Here is an 18,672-nt window from a genome sequence, read left to right on the forward strand (position 1 = left end):
GGTGGGGGTGGCGATGGGGGCTTGAGGGGAGCTTCTATTGCATTAAAGCTAACATTAAGTATTTTACACTTCATGCCATTCTGTTCTCCCTCCCTCCCTCCTTTCACTGTCAGCAAGCCTTTAAATAATCTCTGAGTCACTGCAGCACTGGAAAATCTGTGTGAGGGAGAGGTCACATGTGATGTTTTCCAGCTTCCGAGCTGTAAGTCCTGACGGTAAGGCCTCAATAAACTAGTAAAAAGCTGGGTTATGTGTATAACTCTTCATTTTCAAATCTTTCCCCCTCGTATTTCTCCCCTCCCCTCTGGGACGTGCAAACTCTTGCTAGGATCCATTTCCATAGGTGCTTGCTGAGACGGGCAATTCAACCATTGGAGCATCAAAACCAAACCTGATTTCAGGCCTTGACCAACCTTCTCACCCATGTATTTCTCAGTTATCTCTGTATGTCTTTCTGTCTTTTATTAATTTTATTTTTCTTTCATTCTTTCTCTTTCCTCTTTTCTTTCTCCACTCTATCTCTTTCTGTTTGTTCCCTTTCTTCTTCCTCTCTGTCTCATCTCTTTTACTGTTCCTTTTCCTCTGTCTGTGTCTCGCTCTCTCACTCTTTGTCTGTGTTCCCCTCGCAGTTTGAATCTCTCCCTGTGATTCGGACCAAGGAATTAGAAATTTGCAGACGATATTAATTGTGTCTGGGGTTATAGATACTAATGCGCAAGACTGCACCTAATACAGGAAGAAGTAAACAGGCTTGTGGAGTGAACAGATAACTGGTGAATAAAATTCAATCCAGGCTCATTTTTGGTGGAGGACTAGAGAGATCACATATACCTTGGAGATAAGAAAGTAAATAGGATTAAAAAGATTTGGGAATACAGAAACATTAATCACCAGAATAAGTTGATAAGGCTACAGAAAGATCGTTTTTACTGCACCATCACGGTGGGGGGAATGGGGGGCAGGGCCATAAAATGCAGCAAGGCATTCAAAAGTCCATTGATTTCGGCAGGACCGGAAAATCTCACCGGTGTAAAATTCCGCCCAAGTATTGAGATTCATTTCTAAAGGAATAAACTACAGAAGCAGGGGGTAATGTTGCGTTTATATTGAACATTGGTTTGACCACACTGTGAGTGCTGTGCATAACTCTGGCCTTGATGTTATATAAATGATATTAAAGTGCTGGAGAAAATTCAGAAAAGATCTGCAAAGAGAGTTGAGGAGATGTAACTATTCTGAAAGATTGTGAGGCTGGGACAATTTTCTCCAGAAAAGACCAGATTGAGAGGAGACCTGATAAAGGTCAAAAATTATTCAGGGCTTTGATAGGCTTGACTTGGAGAAACTGTTTCCACTTGTAGGGGTGAGTCCGGAACAAGGGGGTTGAATACATGATGATAACCAATAGCACAAATTAAGGATTTAGGAGGAATTCCTTTCCATGGAATGTTGAGAATGTAGAACTCGCGACCACATGGAGTCGTTGAAACCGTGATACATTTATGGAGAGACTTATCTTTCTATGAGTGTGTCTCCCTCTCTTTCTCACTCTATGTCTCTCACTCTCTCCCTCTCTATCTGTCCATACCATTCTTTTTTTTCCCAATCCCATTCCCTTGTTTCTTCTCACACCTCTAATAATCACTCCATTCCTGTGTTAATCCTCCCCTCCAGAATGGCAGGTGACAATATTTCCTGTGCATCGTGGATCCTGCGCTGCCAGTGCTTGTTCATGAGCTGGTCCAGGCCCCCAGATCAACGTTATCAAAGTTAAATATTTTGGATTTCACAGTAGGTGTGTAGCTTTGTAGAGAGGTGAGGCAGTGTCATACTGTTGTACCAGAATATTCTTAAACACATAGATTACAGAATAGAAACCGACCATTTGGCCCAATGAGTCCGTGTTACTATGTCATATGAGCAGATTGAGAGCATTGAACATTGGCCAGGAGCTGAAGCCAGGGTTCTTGGCTGCAGGCAAGTTAACCATTTCAAGGCATCCTCATGGTGACCTTGCGAGAAGAATTGCACCATTCTGAAGTTGTCAGAATTCGACCAATGAGGACACAGATTCCATTCCATGTGAGGTAGCGGCTTTGGGATTAGACCTTCCCCAGGATGAAGTCTGAGGAGGAGGGAGCTGGAAGATTATAGGAGAAGCTTATTTCTGAACTGTAGCACAGTCTCTCATTCTTTCTGTCTTCATCTATTTCTCTCTCCAAAACTCTTGTCTCTTTTTCTCTCTCCATTTCTTTCTTTTGCTCCCTGTGTGTCTCTCTCTGCCTCTCTCACTCTGTCTCTGACTCCTTCTGTCTGCCTCCATCTCTCCATGTCTCTCTCTTTCTTACTCCCTGTCTCTTTCCCTCTGTTTGTCTTTCTCTGTCTCTCTGCCTCTTTCTCCCCCCTTTCTCTGTCTGTCTCTGAAGCCTGTGAGTTTGCCTTCTGTTTGAGAGAGTGAAGGTAGAATGAGAGAGGTGTTTGTTCTGCAATGCGGCTGCTAGTCCTGAGTAAAGGATTCCTGTGGATAAGAGCAGCACACATCCTCTGGATTCTAGAGGCCTGGTTCGTCACCGTCGTACTTGACTGAACTGTTAAACAATCTGCCTTCCAGTTTACTGTGCTCAGTGGAATTTGCTGCACACCACAGGTTTGTTTAAAAGCAAAAGTGAAATGATTAATTACAGCTTCTGATTCTTTTCCAACACACAACAGCAAACTCCCCTGGTCTGCTGCCTTCCTGTATCCCTCAAGAGCAGCTTCCTGAGGAGCTGGGAGATCACCAGGAAGTCACGCCAAGGGCTAGGCCTTCAACATCTGTGGGAAATTCCCAAGCAGTTTTGGAGTGAGCAGTTCATGACCATCACGTAGTGCCAGAAATTCCCGTCCTTGTATAAAATCAGAACAAGTCTCAGGACAAGAAGCTGTCGTTAGGCCCAACAGTCCCCAACTCCGAATTCCTTCCCTCACTGCATGGCAGGGTTGCCAACTCCCCCATGATTGACCTGGACTCTCCTTAAAGGTTAATCTCTAGAACACTGGAATGAGCAAACCCAGGACAAAGTCATTGGGTTATTTAAAAAGAAGCGTGTTCATTTCATTCTCTTTGAACCTTTCCATTTGTTGTAAAAATTATGGAGATAAAGAAGAATTGGTATTTTGGATGATTTTTGACTGTCAGTCAATCAGTAATGAAGATTTGTTCACATTGGGATATTTCAATGATGGACATGTCAAGTGGCCAATGGTGGGAGTGTGGGGGCGGGGTTACTGCAGGCAGCAGGTCATATGTCCAAGCAGAGTTGGCAACCCTACTCTAGAAATGCGGGTGCTGCTGGCAAGGTTGGCACTTACTGCCCAAGTCCTACTTGCCCTGCGACGGTAACTGAAGGACCATTTTGGAGGGCAGGTAACCATGTCGGTGTCGGCCAGGAGTCACATAGGGCCCAGGCTGGGTAAGAGAGCAGGTTTCCTTCATTAATAGAAGCAGCTGGGCTTTTATCACAATCCACCTCAATATTCCAGATTTTTAAAACTAAATTCAAATGCTCAAACTGCCAGGCTGGGCTATGAACCCATGTTCTCTCGATGTGCAGTAACCGCTATTCTTGTGCTTACTTCAATGATCTTCTAGAAACAAAAGATTTGCATTTATTTGTCCTTCAATTAGATGTTAGTGAAATCAATGTTTAGAATATTCCACCATCTAATGGCATGAAACTACTGCAAAACAATAATTTTGCCTGCTGCAGGCTCAGGGTGATGTGTGGAAAGGTTTACCTGTTCTGTTTTTCTTGACTTTTCGACAGAACACAGTCAGTATCTCTGTGGAAGGGCTGCATTGATACATCCAGGATTTTTATCTGTGCTTGCACTGGGAGAAGCATTCAATTTTTTAAATTCATTCATGGGATGTGGTTGTCAAGGCCAGCATTGTTGTCTATCCCTAATTGCCCTTGAGAAGGTGGTGGTGGGCTGCCTTCTTGAACCACTGCAGTCCATGTAGTACACCCACAGTGCTGTTAGGAAGAGAGTTCCAGGATTTTCACCCAACTCTAATGAAGGAACAACGATATATTTCCAAGTCAGGATAGTGGGTTTTGGAGAGGAACTTGCAGGTGGTGGTGTTCCAATGTATCTGCTGCCTTTGTCCTTCTAGCTGCAAGAGGTAGTGGGTTGGAAGGTGCTATGGAAGGAGCCTTGGTGAGTTTCTGCAGTGCATCTTGTAGATGGTACACACTGCTGTCACTGTGCGTTGGTGATGGGGGGAGTGGATGTTTTAATGGGGGGTGACAGGTTGAGGTAGATTATTTGGTCTTTGCTGGGGTTATTCAAGTTTTGGGATAAAATTGGGCATTGATCCTCCTCACTTGTGGTCACATTGGTTGTGGGGGACATTGCCCTTTAAGATCATTGGATGGGCTGCTGTATAGTGGAAGGGGGTAGTTTGTGCAGAGTATCTCTTTCTCTCTCTCGCTCTCTCTTTGTGTTTTCATTCTGTTATTGAGTTTCTTCCAGCCTTTCTGTTTAGCCCTGTGTGTCTCTGTTTCTGTTACTTTTGCTGTGTTGTGTAATCCCTTTGTCTTGTGCCTCAGGATATTTTTACCTTTTTTTAAAGGTGCTACATAAATATTCCCTTTGTTTTTCTCTACCTCCATGTGTTCCTTTCCCTCTCTCTTACTGCTTGTAATCTCTTCCTTGCTCTTGTTTGTATCCATAAATTCTTTATCATTCCCCCTCTTCTGAAGATGCTTCTGAAATACAATTCTAAAGGGGCTGCGAGCATGTTCTGATTACTTGTGTTGAAGACCATATCTGTGTAAGTCATTTGATATATTATATCACATTCAATCACCGATGAACGCCATTCTTGTCAATACACAATTTCTGGGACTGCCTATGACTCAGAGCCAGAGCCCTGGCTGATTTTTGTCTCCCTTCCCCAGGGTGATGAGCGTTACAGAATTTCTGTTGAAGCCAACTCAGCACTGCCATGGTTTGGAATCTGGGCTTTCCCTACCTAAGGCGACACTTTACTATACTATGTGCTGCTTCTGCAAGCCTTTTGCACAATCCTTCAGACCACTCCTGCTGACTCAGAAAGGTCACACAAGAATTTCCAGAGAACAGAAAGCTGGCTGGATTTATCAATATGAGTTCAGTGGTGTAGTGGTCATTTTAATAGCTCAGAGGACCTGTATCCAAACCCCACTGAGGTAGCTGGACTGGAAACTAATTAAAAGGCTGGTGTCAGCAAAAGTGACTGAAACTATTGGTTTGTCACAAGGGGTGTCATATGTCCACTGTGTTTAAGGAAGATTGCTACATTTAGGGAAGGAAACCTGCTGTCCTTACTCCAGTCCCACATACACCAACGTGATTGGCTCCTGCCTTCCCTCTGAAGTAGCTGAGCAAGTCACTTGGCTATGTCAAAGTATTGGTCTCAGTGCATGAAATCTCAGGAAGGCAAAACATGAGTCACGATCCTTACTGATAAAACAAAAACCACTGGAAATACTAGCAGGTCAGGCAGCATCTGTGGAGAGAAACAGAGCTATGTTTAAGGTCAATGACCTTTCATCACAAATGGAAAATGCTTAGAGATATAACAGAGGCAGGGAAAGGTGGTGGGGGGGCGGGGGGTTTGGGAGGGTGGGGGGCGGGGGGTTTGGGAGGGGGGGTGGGCACGGGTTTGGAATGGGGAGGAAAGTTCAAAAGGGAAGGCCTGTGAAAGCTGGAGAGATTAACTGACAAAAGAGTTGGTGGGACTAGCCAAAGGGAGTGGCAATAAGTAAAGAAACGTAAGATGTATTGAGAGGAGGTGTGAATGAGAAAAGCAGAATCATGACCAACAACTGCCATCTGAACAAATGGGGAAGATCTAGTGGCGGGCTTGTGGTGCAGTAGGTCATGTCCCTATCTCTTGGCCAGAAGCTCTGGGTTCAAGTCCCGCTTCAGGACTTCATGACCATGGAAGGTGCTTTGACTAAACAGGTTGATTATTAAAAAATAAAAACAGAAACATAAAAAAACTCGGCAGCAGTTTGCTATCAGCTCAGCTGCCTGGCATCATCTCTGGAGAGAGACACAAAGCTAATGTTTCAAGGCCAATATTACTCTTGATTGTTGATTGACAGGAAGAGCGGGAGAGATTCCTGGTCAACCATACTGCAGAAGGCAATGGCAAACCACTGCAATACTTTGCCAAGCAGAATCATGGACCAATCCAATGGAAGTCCATGGTCACAAATGCCTGCTTAGGGTATAGTCTGAAGAGGTGGAGGTTGTGATCTGAAATTGTGGAACTTGATGTCGCGTTTGAAAGGTTGTAAAGTGCCTAATTGAAAATTAAGGTGCTGTTCCTTGAGTTTAGATTAAGCTTCATGTTGCTGCTTATTGCTGGATAACTGCTCCTGGGAAACGTGCGTGGCTGAGAAACAGGTAGACTTGGCAGTGATATCTCTCATAGTCACGAGGCTTGATTTTACTCTTTGTCACTGGACAATATGATGCTGGCTGGTCTTAACACTGGACAAGCCAGGTCCCAGAGTGAAACCTGGCTTGACAGTTCCTAACCCACTTTTTTTTTGGCAACTGTGGGGAAAAAGTTACTGAACAAATTCACAGGAGTCTGCTGATGAACTTTTAACACAGAATAAAACATTTATTAAACAAGAAATGTGAACAATATTACACCAGACACAAAGGTCGGAAAGATCTCAATACAAACACAAGATGATTTAATTTGCCAACAATATTATCCCAGCAATGCCCTTACAGACACACAAACCCAGTGACCACTATCTTAACACCAAGGTTTCTTGCTTGGGCTGGCCCAGTTGCAATTGGTTTTCTTACAGCAGAACTTTCACTAGATGCTTTTTCCCCAGCTGTTATCTCTCCCTGAGACACCGAAAACCGCACTCTAAACTCACTATTACTTCAACTGCAGAGCAAACACATGAGTTTCTTTAAACTCAGTCCCCCAGCAGTCTTGCAGTATTTCTAATCAGAGAGCTTAGAACTCTTGTCTTCACTCACTGACATACACACTCTGAACTTCTTTTCTGTCTTTCCCTGTGTCTCTGTGTCACTTAACCGCTGTTGCTACTGTGTTTCCACCCTCCCCACCCCTCCAAATCACTAAATTACTAACCCCTTTTTAACCCATCTCTTTTCTGCAGGGGTTGTAAAACCTCATTAACCCAAACCCAAACACACAAACCCAAAAGGCTGACCTTTCAGCTATAGTACAGACTTCTTGGCACGAAGGCACATAAACAACCAAAAATGAAACTGAAACCATTTCATCTTCCTTACCACGTAAATATGTATATATATATATATCTGACACCTGCAGATCTGCATTTCTGCACCTTCTAGAGAGATGGAGGGAAACTCGAGAACTAAATGGAAGATCAGGAAGAGGAAAGATCTGTCATTTGAGAATCCTGATGTGGCAATGGAATGGCGGGATTCTGCTTGTGAAAGTGCTGGGAGAGGGGTGGTGGGTTGCAATTTTGGGAGTAGGTGAGGAAAGCTGGCACATGGGAGCAATGGGCCAGAGGTTACAGGGCCTGGAAGAACTGGAGTGAGGGGCAAGCATATGTGTCTGATCACGGGTTGGTAGGATGGGAGCCAGCTGGGTGCCCTGAGAAGGTGTAAAAAGGCAATGCGGTGTGTTAGGAAAGCCTCTACTATATCAGCGGTGAAACTAAAATTTGAGGCAGTGAGGGGATTTGGAGATAGTGGAGCTGAGGTAGATGGTCAGCCATGCCATTTATTGAATTGCTGAGCAGGCTCGATTGGATCTGGGTTGACTGCTGCTCCTATTTCCAAATCCATATGTTCCAATTTCTCTGTTTATGTTACAGTGTGGATAGCTCAGCCTGTCTATAATGTGATTTTACTCCAATTTCAGCAGAAGTTTTTGTGTGAAGGACAGAGCAGCACTAACTCATCCAATGGATTTACAGTGAGTGAGAGGCTGAGTGATCTGGGGCTATGTCGTAAATGGGAATAAGTCCTGATTGTCCATCACCCCTGTGCTCGGGGACCTACGTTGGCGGCTGGTTAAGCAACACTTTCTGATTTTAAAATTTTCATCCGTGCTTTCATATCCCTCCATGGCCTCACCCATTCCCTACCTCTGTAAATTCCTCCAGCCCCACAGCTCTGAGGTCTCTGTGCTCATCCAATATTAGCCTCTTGTACATTCCCAATCTTCATTGCTGCACCATGGATGGCTGTGCCTTCAGCTTCCTGGGTCCTAAGCTCCAGAATTCTTTCCTGACTCTCTCCCCTCTCTAGATCCCACTGCTTCTTTTGAAGATGCTCCTTTAAAAACTTGACCAATAAGCTTTTTTGTCACCCGCTGCTCAGTGGCAAACTTTGATAACAATCCTGTGAACTACCTTGAGATGGTTTGCTATGTTAAAGGTGCTATATAAATGCAAGCTGCTGATGTTGTTTGGAAGTATTGAGTCACTTGATCATCAGCTGATTTTGACTGTTGTAAATTACCCCCCAAAAAGCTGAAAAATGAATAATGGGGAGATATGTAAGGATTCCATCACCTTCACTTGTGCTATTAACGCAGGGAGTTCTCAATTTCTCAATTTATGGTGTTGATTATAAACATAACATTTAAAGGAATTTTTTGATTGTTGTTGCTTTACCATTGAAGGGTTTTTGTCTGTTTTTTGGCACTGTTACCATTTACTTTCCTAAACTATAAACCAGATTTTCATGATTATAATCAAAAAGCCTTTTTGATGTTAACATGTAGCTGTGGTTACTGAACCATTTTTAACATTTTTACTTCGAGTCATAAGCTTGTGGGTTCAAGCTCTCAATTGAGGCTTGAGGACAAGATCCAGGCTAAGACTCCCAGTGCATTACTGAGGGAGTGCCGCACTGTCGGAGGGTCAATACTGAGGGAGTGCCGCACTGTCGGAGTGTCAGTACTGAGGGAGTGCCGCACTGTCGGAGTGTCCGTACTAAGGGAGTGCCGCACTGTCGGAGAGTCCGTACTAAGGGAGTGCCGCACTGTCGGAGAGTCCGTACTAAGGGAGTGCCGCACTGTCGGAGAGTCCGTATTAAGGGAGTGCCGCACTGTCGCAGAGTCAGTACTGAGGGAGTGCCGCACTGTCGGAGAGTCAGAACTGAGGGAGTGCCGCACTGTCGGAGAGTCAGAACTGAGGGAGTGCCGCACTGTCGCAGAGTCAGTACTGAGGGAGTGCCGCACTGTCGGAGGGTCAATGCTGAGGGAGTGCCGCACTGTTGATGTTAACATGTAGCTGTGGTTACTGAACCATTTTTAACATTTTTACTTCGAGTCATAAGCTTGTGGATTCAAGCTCTCACTTGAGGCTTGAGGACAAGATCCAGGCTAAGACTCCCAGTGCATTACTGAGGGAGTGCCGCACTGTCGGAGGGTCAGTACTGAGGGGAGTGCCGCACTGTCAGAGGATCAGTGCTGAGGGAGTGCCACACTGTCGGAGTGTCAGTACTAAGGGAGTGCCGCACTGTCGGAGATTCAGTACTGAGGGAGTGCCGCACTGTCGCAGAGTCAGTACTGAGGGAGTGCCGCACTGTCGGAGGGTCAATGCTGAGGGAGTGCCGCACTGTCGGAGATTCAGAACTGAGGGAGTGCCGCACTGTCGGAGAGTCAGAACTGAGGGAGTGCCGCACTGTCGGAGAGTCAGTACTGAGGGAGTGCCGCACTGTCGGAGGGTCAATGCTGAGGGAGTGCCGCACTGTCGGAGATTCAGTACTGAGGGAGTGCCGCACTGTCGGAGAGTCAGAACTGAGGGAGTGCCGCACTGTCGGAGAGTCAGTACTGAGGGAGTGCCGCACTGTCGGAGGGTCAATGCTGAGGGAGCACTGCACTGTTGGAAGTTCAGCACCGAGGAAGCGCTGCACTGTTGATTGGTCAGTACCGAGAAAGCGCTGCACTGTTGATTGGTCAGTACCGAGGGAGCGCTGCACTGTTGATTGGTCAGTACCGAGGGAGCGCTGCACTGTTGATTGGTCAGTACCGAGGGAGCGCTGCACTGTTGATTGGTCAGTACCGAGGGAGCGCTGCACTGTTGATTGGTCAGTACCGAGGGAGCGCTGCACTGTTGATTGGTCAGTACCGAGGGAGCGCTGCACTGTTGATTGGTCAGTACCGAGGGAGCGCTGCACTGTTGATTGGTCAGTACCGAGGGAGCGCTGCACTGTTGATTGGTCAGTACCGAGGGAGCGCTGCACTGTTGATTGGTCAGTACCGAGGGAGCGCTGCACTGTTGATTGGTCAGTACCGAGGGAGCGCTGCACTGTTGATTGGTCAGTACCGAGGGAGCGCTGCACTGTTGATTGGTCAGTACCGAGGGAGCGCTGCACTGTTGATTGGTCAGTACCGAGGGAGCGCTGCACTGTTGATTGGTCAGTACCGAGGGAGCGCTGCACTGTTGATTGGTCAGTACCGAGGGAGCGCTGCACTGTTGATTGGTCAGTACCGAGGGAGCGCTGCACTGTTGATTGGTCAGTACCGAGGGAGCGCTGCACTGTTGATTGGTCAGTACCGAGGGAGCGCTGCACTGTTGATTGGTCAGTACCGAGGGAGCGCTGCACTGTTGATCGGATAGTACCGCGGAAGCGCTGCACTGTTGATTGGTCAGTACTGAGGGAGTGCTGCACTATTGGAGGTGCCATCTTTTGAGCCTGAGGCCTAGTCTGCAAACTCAGGAGTATGTGAAAGATTACAAGGTAGAAGGAACTCATGTGAATTTCTTTCCTTCTGTGCTGAGCGAACATGTCCTTACCCGTGAGTTCAGATTTTACAGGGCAAAACAGGCATTCGAACTCGAAATACTGAGGTGCAAACCTGTCTTCTGCATTTATTCACTGGGAGAGCTTAGGAAACAAACACTTTTATCTTTCTAAATGAAATTGGCCAGGGATCAGTGTTTTGCGGTGTTGCTGCATTTGTGCTGTAGCTGAACCTCGTGTCAGAACATGTTGACACTGAATACTTTAGTGAAGTTGCCTGGCAAATGCTGTCCAGTTTAAAAATAGATCCTTCAGAAGCAAAGAGATATTCCTGTGATACACTCTGACCTGCAATGGCACTCATGCCCACGTTCCAATCCCCTCATTTGCCCACCCCTTTCCAACACGCCCAAGTGGATTGATTGGCATTTAGAATCTGTCTATGGATCACAGTAACTCCGCCTTCTCCTCTCACAACGCAGGACTAAATGCTTCACCCGAACACAAATAAAAAATACATCGAACAGTCCAAGCAGTGACAGGATCTTCTGGGGGTTTTTTTTTGAGTAAAGACATGGTTGCCACCTCAGCACACGAGGAGTTAACTGCGACATCACTAAATCCTTAGACTTCCTTTGGTGTGTGTCAGGGTTTTGACTGCTCTTGTGGCATTTCAAGAAGAGGGAAGGCGCTGAGCAATTTCATAATTTAAAAACTCCCCGTGACCTTGTCGAGCACCAGCCACGAGCAGCTTGCGAAGACACAGAAAAGAGGTTGTTAGCCTCTTCGCTCCCTGCTTCACAAGTTACACCCAATAAATATTTCTTTTACAGTCACTGAAGATTTCAGTGTAACTGAGTTACGCAGGAGAGAAATGTAGACAGGGACACACCACTGAAATCGTCAGTCCTTGCAGCTTAAAGGAGAAAGGAAAAAAGAAGAAAGGAGGTAATTGTTTTGTGACTTTTAACTGCCTCTCTTTATCTGGTAATGCAAAGCTACACTGAGCTAAAGCTGATCTTCCAAATTGGAAAGAAAGACTTGCATTTATATTGCGCCTTTCACAACCTCAGGGTGCCCCAAGTGCTTTACAGCCAATTACGTACTTCTGAGGGGTAGTTTCTGTTGTAGAAAACACGGCAGCCAATTTATGCGGAGCAAGCTCCCACAAAGAGCAATGAAATAAGTGACCCAGATAATTGGATTTTAGTGATGTTGGTTGAAGGGTAAATATTGTCCAAGACATTGGAGAGAACTTGAGTAAAACCATGGCACACTTCATGTCAACCTGAGAAGGAAGACAGAGCATTGTTTCAATATCTCGTCAGAAATACGGCACTTCTGACAGCGCAGCACTCCTTCAGAGTTGCACTGGGAATGTTAGTCTGGATTATCTGTTTAAACCTCTGGAGTGGGATTTGAACCTGCGACCTTCTGACTCAAGCAGGGTTCCCACACTTCTGCGGGGAATGGATGTGCCTGGATGTTGGATAAAGATGGGAGTGTACTGAGCTGTGATGCCCTCTACAGGTGAATAGCCAATGGCAAGTCCCTGGCTCAGCTGACGCATATACAGTCCCTTGGGAATGGCCATGGAGTGTCATTAAAACTTGCATGTTGACAATCGATCAACTCCTGGCCAGCTAACGAAACACGGATCAAGGATCAGATCTGGCTGTACGGCACTAATGAGAGAGGTGGATGTTCACAGCAGTTGTGGTGAATGTTGAAATGCAGAAATTGTTTTACACACCATGCCTGCACTGCTGCACCCGTGCCTTCCACAGAGCTCTATCTTTGAACCAATAGCACTAGAACAGATGAGCTGGTCAAGGTCCAATTGCTGTTTATGGAATCTTGCTTGTGTAAGTTGCCCACTGTGCTTCCCACCTTACTCCACTGGCTACACTTCATCAGAAGGTCATCTGCTGGAAAGTGCTTGGGAAATCCTGAGGCTGTGAAAGGAGCTATGGGAATGCAAATCTTTCTTTTTCTCTATAGTTCATGCTCTTGCCTTAAAACTTAAACAGAGGAAATCAAAGGTAAACTTACTGAATGAAATTTATGAGTTTCCGCATTAAACAAAGATGTGAATTACCTATTGCTGTTGATTCAGTCTCTTGGTGCTCCCAGCAACCATCAGGGTTGACCTTACAAGATATGAATTTGTGTAGTTGTTGCTTTAGCTGTAATTTTCCCTGTGAATAAATTCTGAAACGATGATTGAAGTTGTTACACTCAAATGCATTTTGCTTAAAGTTAAAGGTTGGCTCAATGTTATTTTTCATGTGAATTATTTTTATACTTCCCAGGTAAAGGCTTTTAGTGCTGACAATTGCAATCTTCTATTTAAGGCATCCAGTGATTCATCAGAGCAGGTACAGCACAGGGTAGATACAGAGTAAATCTCCCTCTACACCGTCCCCATCAAATACTCCCAGGGCAGGTACAGCACAGGGTTAGATACAGAGTAAAGCTCCCTCTGTGCTGTCCCCATCAAACACTCCAGGGCACGTACTGCACAGGGTTAGATACAGAGTAAACCTCCCTGTGCATTGTTCAAACTACGTACTTTAGACCAAAGTTAGAGACGCTCACTGCTGCATCAGTACAGCATGTTTCCATTTCCCACATGTACATATTTCTGGTTTTGTGGAGTGAGAATGCTGATATAAGAGTAAAGTTTGTTAAATATCAGGGGTAACTCCAACTGCGGAATATCGTTTGAAGGGAGTGTAGATTGGTTGCAGTGATTTGAGTACCTGCATCAAGGCCCTTCAGAGGTTTGGTTGTTAAAATAGACGTACGGTGACGTTAGGGCCATTGCGAACTGGGTGACCTGGCCTGATGTCTATATGGGGCAGCATTCTGTAAATCTTCCTCTGTTGTACTCATTCAGTGCCTTATAATCATTAAGGCTGACACTCCAGCGCAGTACTGAGGGAGTGCTGCACTGTCAGAGGTGCCACCTTTCAGATGAGATGTTAAACCGAGGCCTCGTCTGTCATCTCAGGTGGGCATTGAAAATCCCAAGGCATTATTTTGAAGAAGAGCAGGGAAATTATCCCTGGTGTCCTGGACCAATATTTATCCCTCAATGAAAATCACAACAAATAAATTACCCGGTTATCACATTGCTGTTTATGGGAGCTTACTGTGGGCAAATTGGCTGCCATGTTTCATGCACTACAACAGTGACTGCACTTCAAAAGTACTTCATTCACTGTAAAGTGCTTTGAGTTGTCCAGTGGTCATGAAAGGTGCTATATAAATGCAAGTCTTTTTTTTCTCCCTGTGACGAGCAGGATTTAAAATTCCCCCAGGGACAACAACTTGCATTTATATAGCACCTTTTAAGGTAGTAAAATGTCCCATGTTGTTTCACCAGCGCGATTATCAAACAAAATCTAATGCTGAGCCACATAAAAAGACATTAGGACAGGTGACCAAAAACTTGCTTAACGCGGTAGATTTTAAGGACTGTCTTAAAGGAGGAGCGAGAGGTCAAGAGGTTTAGGGAGGGGGGGTGGTTCCAGAGCTTTAGGGCCCAGGCAGCTGAAGGCATGGCCGCTAATAGAGGAGTGGTTGAAAATGGAGACATGCTGGAGGGCTGAGTTAGAGGAGCACAGAGACTTTAGAAGGTGCTGAAGGAGGCGCCAAGTAGGAACCTGGGACCAAAGATAGAGCCAGGGCTGGAAGTCAGCTGAGATGACCGGTGAGTGTTTTGGATGCAGCCCCAACCCTGATATCCAAGTGGTGCCTTTGATCTTACAATTCAGATGCACCCGTTTGCCCCAGGTTTGAACTGTGTGAAATTGGGTATGCTCGTAGCCTTGTTGCTTCCCAAGATGCGTTGGGGATCGGTAATTGCGAAATCTGGAAATGACTGGGAGCAAGGATCGGAATTTTGCTTGTCATTCCTGAGGCAGTGTGATACGTCGAGGTGGTGTCCATGATGGGACACCCTGTTTTAACCAATGCGATGCCCAGTTTCCCCCTGCTTTTTTCCCAAATTCTAAATATTTCTTTGTCACATTGAAATGACTTTGTTTCTTTTTTTGTGTGAGCAGAGGGTGAGTTAGATTTCATCAGCCACTCGTGTGTTTTTTCTTTGGTCAGGTGCATCTGCCACCGTGTTAAGTCTTTAAAAAATTTGATTTTTTCCCCAGCCGCCCATTCTGCTGCTGATTATAACTGCATGTAGCTTCCTCTATGTAGGTTGCAAACTAAAAAAAGGTCCTGTTGATTTCGAGAAGAGGAAGTGTTGCATAAACCTGATGGGTCAGAACGATTTGCTTCTTAATACTGGTTGGAGATTCTTGCTGGTTCACAGAAGCTGAATTCTAGCTGCTTTGATTTATTATTTTAATATTTTTACTTGATTGTCTTTTCCTGACCTCCAAGCTTCATTCTCTCACTTTCAGCAAATGTTCTTGTTTATCCATTTGACCATGCTGTGCACTGCTGTGAACTCTTGCTGTGGCTAAGCTTGAAATGTACAGATTTACTCCTACTTCCTTCTCCCTTTGCATTCAAAACTTTTTCCAACATCTTCTGCCCTAACATGTGTTTTAGCACTTCAAAACTGTGAAATTTCTTACGTTCCTTCTTAATACAATTTGTAGGTTTTTGAAACTCAAACTCAGCATCATCTAACTTACTAATACTGAAGGAAAGAAAGACTTGGATTTCTGTAGCACTTCTCCCATCTTTAAGACATTCCAAAGCGCCGTACAGCCAATGAAGCGAAATGTAATCCTGTTGTAATGTAGGAAATTTGTGCAAAGCAAGATCCCACAAACAGTAACGTGAGAATGACCAAATAATCTGTTTTAGAGACGTTAGCTGAGGGGCAAATATTAGCCAGAGAACTCCTGCCTCTTCTTCAAATTAGTGCCAGAGTATTCATGGTGAAAACATCAGAAGCAAGTTCTTTCCTTACATCACAGTCGAGCACACGTAGCAGGAGTCACTGGATGGTGAGCAGGGACGATACCCCTGCCAGGTTTAGTTTATTCCTCAGGCCACTGGTGCTGAGAGCAACTGAAGCAGCTGACTCAACACAGAGCAAGGAGGCAAAGTGGGACTTTCCTGCATGGTATGACACAGTGCCACCCTGAGTTTACCAACTGTGCCATTGCTGGGCTGGTGAGTCTCACTTGAAAAGAAATAGCTTGGGATATCACTGGGAAGGTCAGCATTTATTGCCCATCCCTAATTGCCCTTGAGAAGGTGGCAGTCAGCCGCCTTTGTGAACCGCTGCAGTTCCTGTGGTGTAGGTACACCCACAGTGCTGTTAGGAAGGGAGTTCCAGGATTTTGACCCAGCCACAGTGAAGGAACGGCGATATATTTCCAAATCAGGATGGTGAGTGGCTTGGAGGGGAACTTGCAGGTGGTGGTGTTCTCATGCGTCTGCTGCCTTTGTCTTTCTAAGTGGTAGAGGTTGTGGATTTGGATGGTGCTGCCAAAAGAGCTTTGGTGAGTTCCTACAGTGCATTTTGTAGATGGTACACTGCTGCCAGTGTGCGTTGGTGGTGGAGGGAGTGAATGTTTAAGGTGGTGAGTGGGGTGCTGATGAAGCGGGTTGCTTTGTCCTGGATGGTGTTGAGCTTCTTGAGTGTTGTTGGAGCTGCACTCATCCAGGCAAGTGAAAGATTATGACTCAGTAATGATGAGGAAACAGAGCTTATTTGCTCCTTTGGTGAATAAATTTTGGGGTTAAGAGCTTCATTGTAATACAATGAGCACCCTTCACAACGAGATCTGTGTCTGGGTGTGTGTTTACTCTCTGACTGTGTTCAGTTGTTCTAACTCAGCTCAGTAAGGTGGAAACTAATAAAACCTTGTAACTGATGGGAAGCTGACCAGGGGGCTGCAACACATATTTTAAATGATGGATAGATTTTATTTATTTTTATTATTGGGATGATCAGAACTCTGCAAAAAGACCAGTTGAACAAGGAAGTGATGTGTAGATAAGGAAGAATTCACATTTATATAATGTCTTTTAAGTTCTTGGAATGTCGCAAGATGTTTTGCAGCTAAAAAATTACTTTTGAAGAACTGTTGCTGTTGTAATAAAGGAACTGAACCAATTTGAACTCAGCAGGATCCCACAATCAACAATGAGATAAATGACTAGTTAGTTTTGGTGGTGGTTGAGGGATGAATGTTGACCAGAACACCGAGAAGAACTCTTTGAATAGTGCTGCGGGAGATTTGATATCAGAATAGGCAAGCTACACAAGGAGTGTCACGGGGAGTGTCACAGAAGCCGACACATAGGGGCTCCAGGGCCTGATTTTGACAAAGTCGTAAGGACTCCAGAGCCATTTCAAAATGGCGGGAGCTGATTCCAGGATTCCCGTTCCCATTCCCAGCACCCCTAAGTTTTGCTGGTGAGGGATAATGTTGAGGATGGCGAGTGCATGCCCCACCTGGCTGGCTCTGTGGTGGGGGCGGGCACCTCAGGCATCTTCTAGAATTCGCACCCCCCCCCCACCCCCCCCCAACCCACCCAGCCGCCCATAATTTTCATGGACTTGGGCCAGCTCCTCCATGACTGGTGGTTCATGGCCAAGAGGAGTCGTGAACCATAGTTTGAATTTAATTCTTACCCATGTCCCCCACTCACCACGTCAACTCATAACTCTTCATATCCTGCCTCGGTAGTGAAAATCCAGCCCTTAGTCTCTGAGTGTGCCTTGACCTCCTGACTAAGAGGTAAGAGTGCAGCGGATGTAATCTTAGTGACAACTATACATGTCAGAAAGAAATTGATCTGTCAAATGGCTTGTCCTTATTGCATGTACCTACTCTTCCTAATAATCCTCACTTACAAGATAGAGTTAATATATAGTGTGTCATCCTGCAACAGAATTGGTACAATCATGTTAGAGAAATGGATTTAATTTGAGCGATGGGACAAGTCAGGACCTGTCATTGGCAGCAATGAATTAGGCACGTGGCAGGTTAAGGCTTCATCTCCATTTATCTAATTTCAGAAATAGAAACTGGACAAACAGTGAATAACAGATTTGAAAGAAAGAATGACTTGCATTTCACAACCTCAGTGGGAGACTGGGGTGTGGAACTAATTTGTCTCAGAGGGCTAGCATTGACTAGATGGGCTGAAAGGCCTCCTTCTGAGCTGCAACTTCTCCTATGATAGGATGTCCCAAAGTGCTCTACAGGCAACAAAGTACATTTCAAGTGTAGCCACTGTTGTAATGTAGGACGCACGGCAGCCAATTTGTGTTCAGCAAGATCTCACAAATAGCAATGTGATAATAACAATAGATAACCTGTTTCTGTGATGTTGATGGGGGTCTAAATAGTGATTTTGGGATCTTTTACGCCAAACTGGGAGGGCAGATGGAGCCTTGGTTTAACATCTCATCCGCAAGCCAGTACCTCCAACAGTGCTGCACACTCTCAGTACTGGACTGGAGCATCAGCCGTGATTTTTGTGCTCCCAAGTCTCTGGAGTGGGGCTTTAACACACAACCTACTGACTCAAGAGGCAAAAGTGCTACCCACTGAGTCATGGCTGAAACATATGGGATTAGAAAGTAATATTTATTCCGATTTATTGTGGTCTGTTAGTTGATGGTCCAGTATGTCTCTCCGTGTGCACTGCCAGGTGCCTGTGGGAATGGAGGAACCATGGGTGAGGGAATATGGCCTGGCCCACTTGTCCACACCTGATGGGTTGGAAACATCACTTGGGTGATACTGTCGATTTGATTTTGCTAGTATTTTTTTAAAGTGATCTGTTTTTGTAGAGTGATTGGCAATTAAATTGCTGCTTTCCCTGTTTTGCATTGGACATTCTGTTGTTTTTTGTAATATGTAATAGAATACTACTCCCATTTGTCACGATGCGGAGCTGAGAGTATGGCAGTTTCTCGATGCGTTT

The 18,672-nt window shown here is 45.3% G+C and overlaps 1 protein-coding gene across 7 annotated transcripts in view; it reads left to right on the forward strand.

Annotated features, from left to right (window-relative positions):
* tfeb (transcription factor EB) overlaps positions 1–18,672 on the forward strand; it is a 100,605-nt gene that overhangs the window by 21,626 nt on the left and 60,307 nt on the right. For 3 of the 7 annotated variants that reach the window (XM_078546490.1, XM_078546495.1, XM_078546491.1), the window contains exon 2: positions 11,586–11,700. The exons of the other annotated variants lie outside the window; for them this stretch is intronic. The gene's annotated coding sequence lies outside the window, so the exon portion shown is untranslated. The remainder of the gene's footprint in view (positions 1–11,585; positions 11,701–18,672) is intronic. 7 annotated transcript variants of the gene reach the window in all.

This window comes from Cetorhinus maximus, chromosome 8 (assembly GCF_964194155.1).
Source record: "Cetorhinus maximus chromosome 8, sCetMax3.hap1.1, whole genome shotgun sequence".
Classification (NCBI taxonomy): Eukaryota; Metazoa; Chordata; class Chondrichthyes; order Lamniformes; family Cetorhinidae; genus Cetorhinus; species Cetorhinus maximus.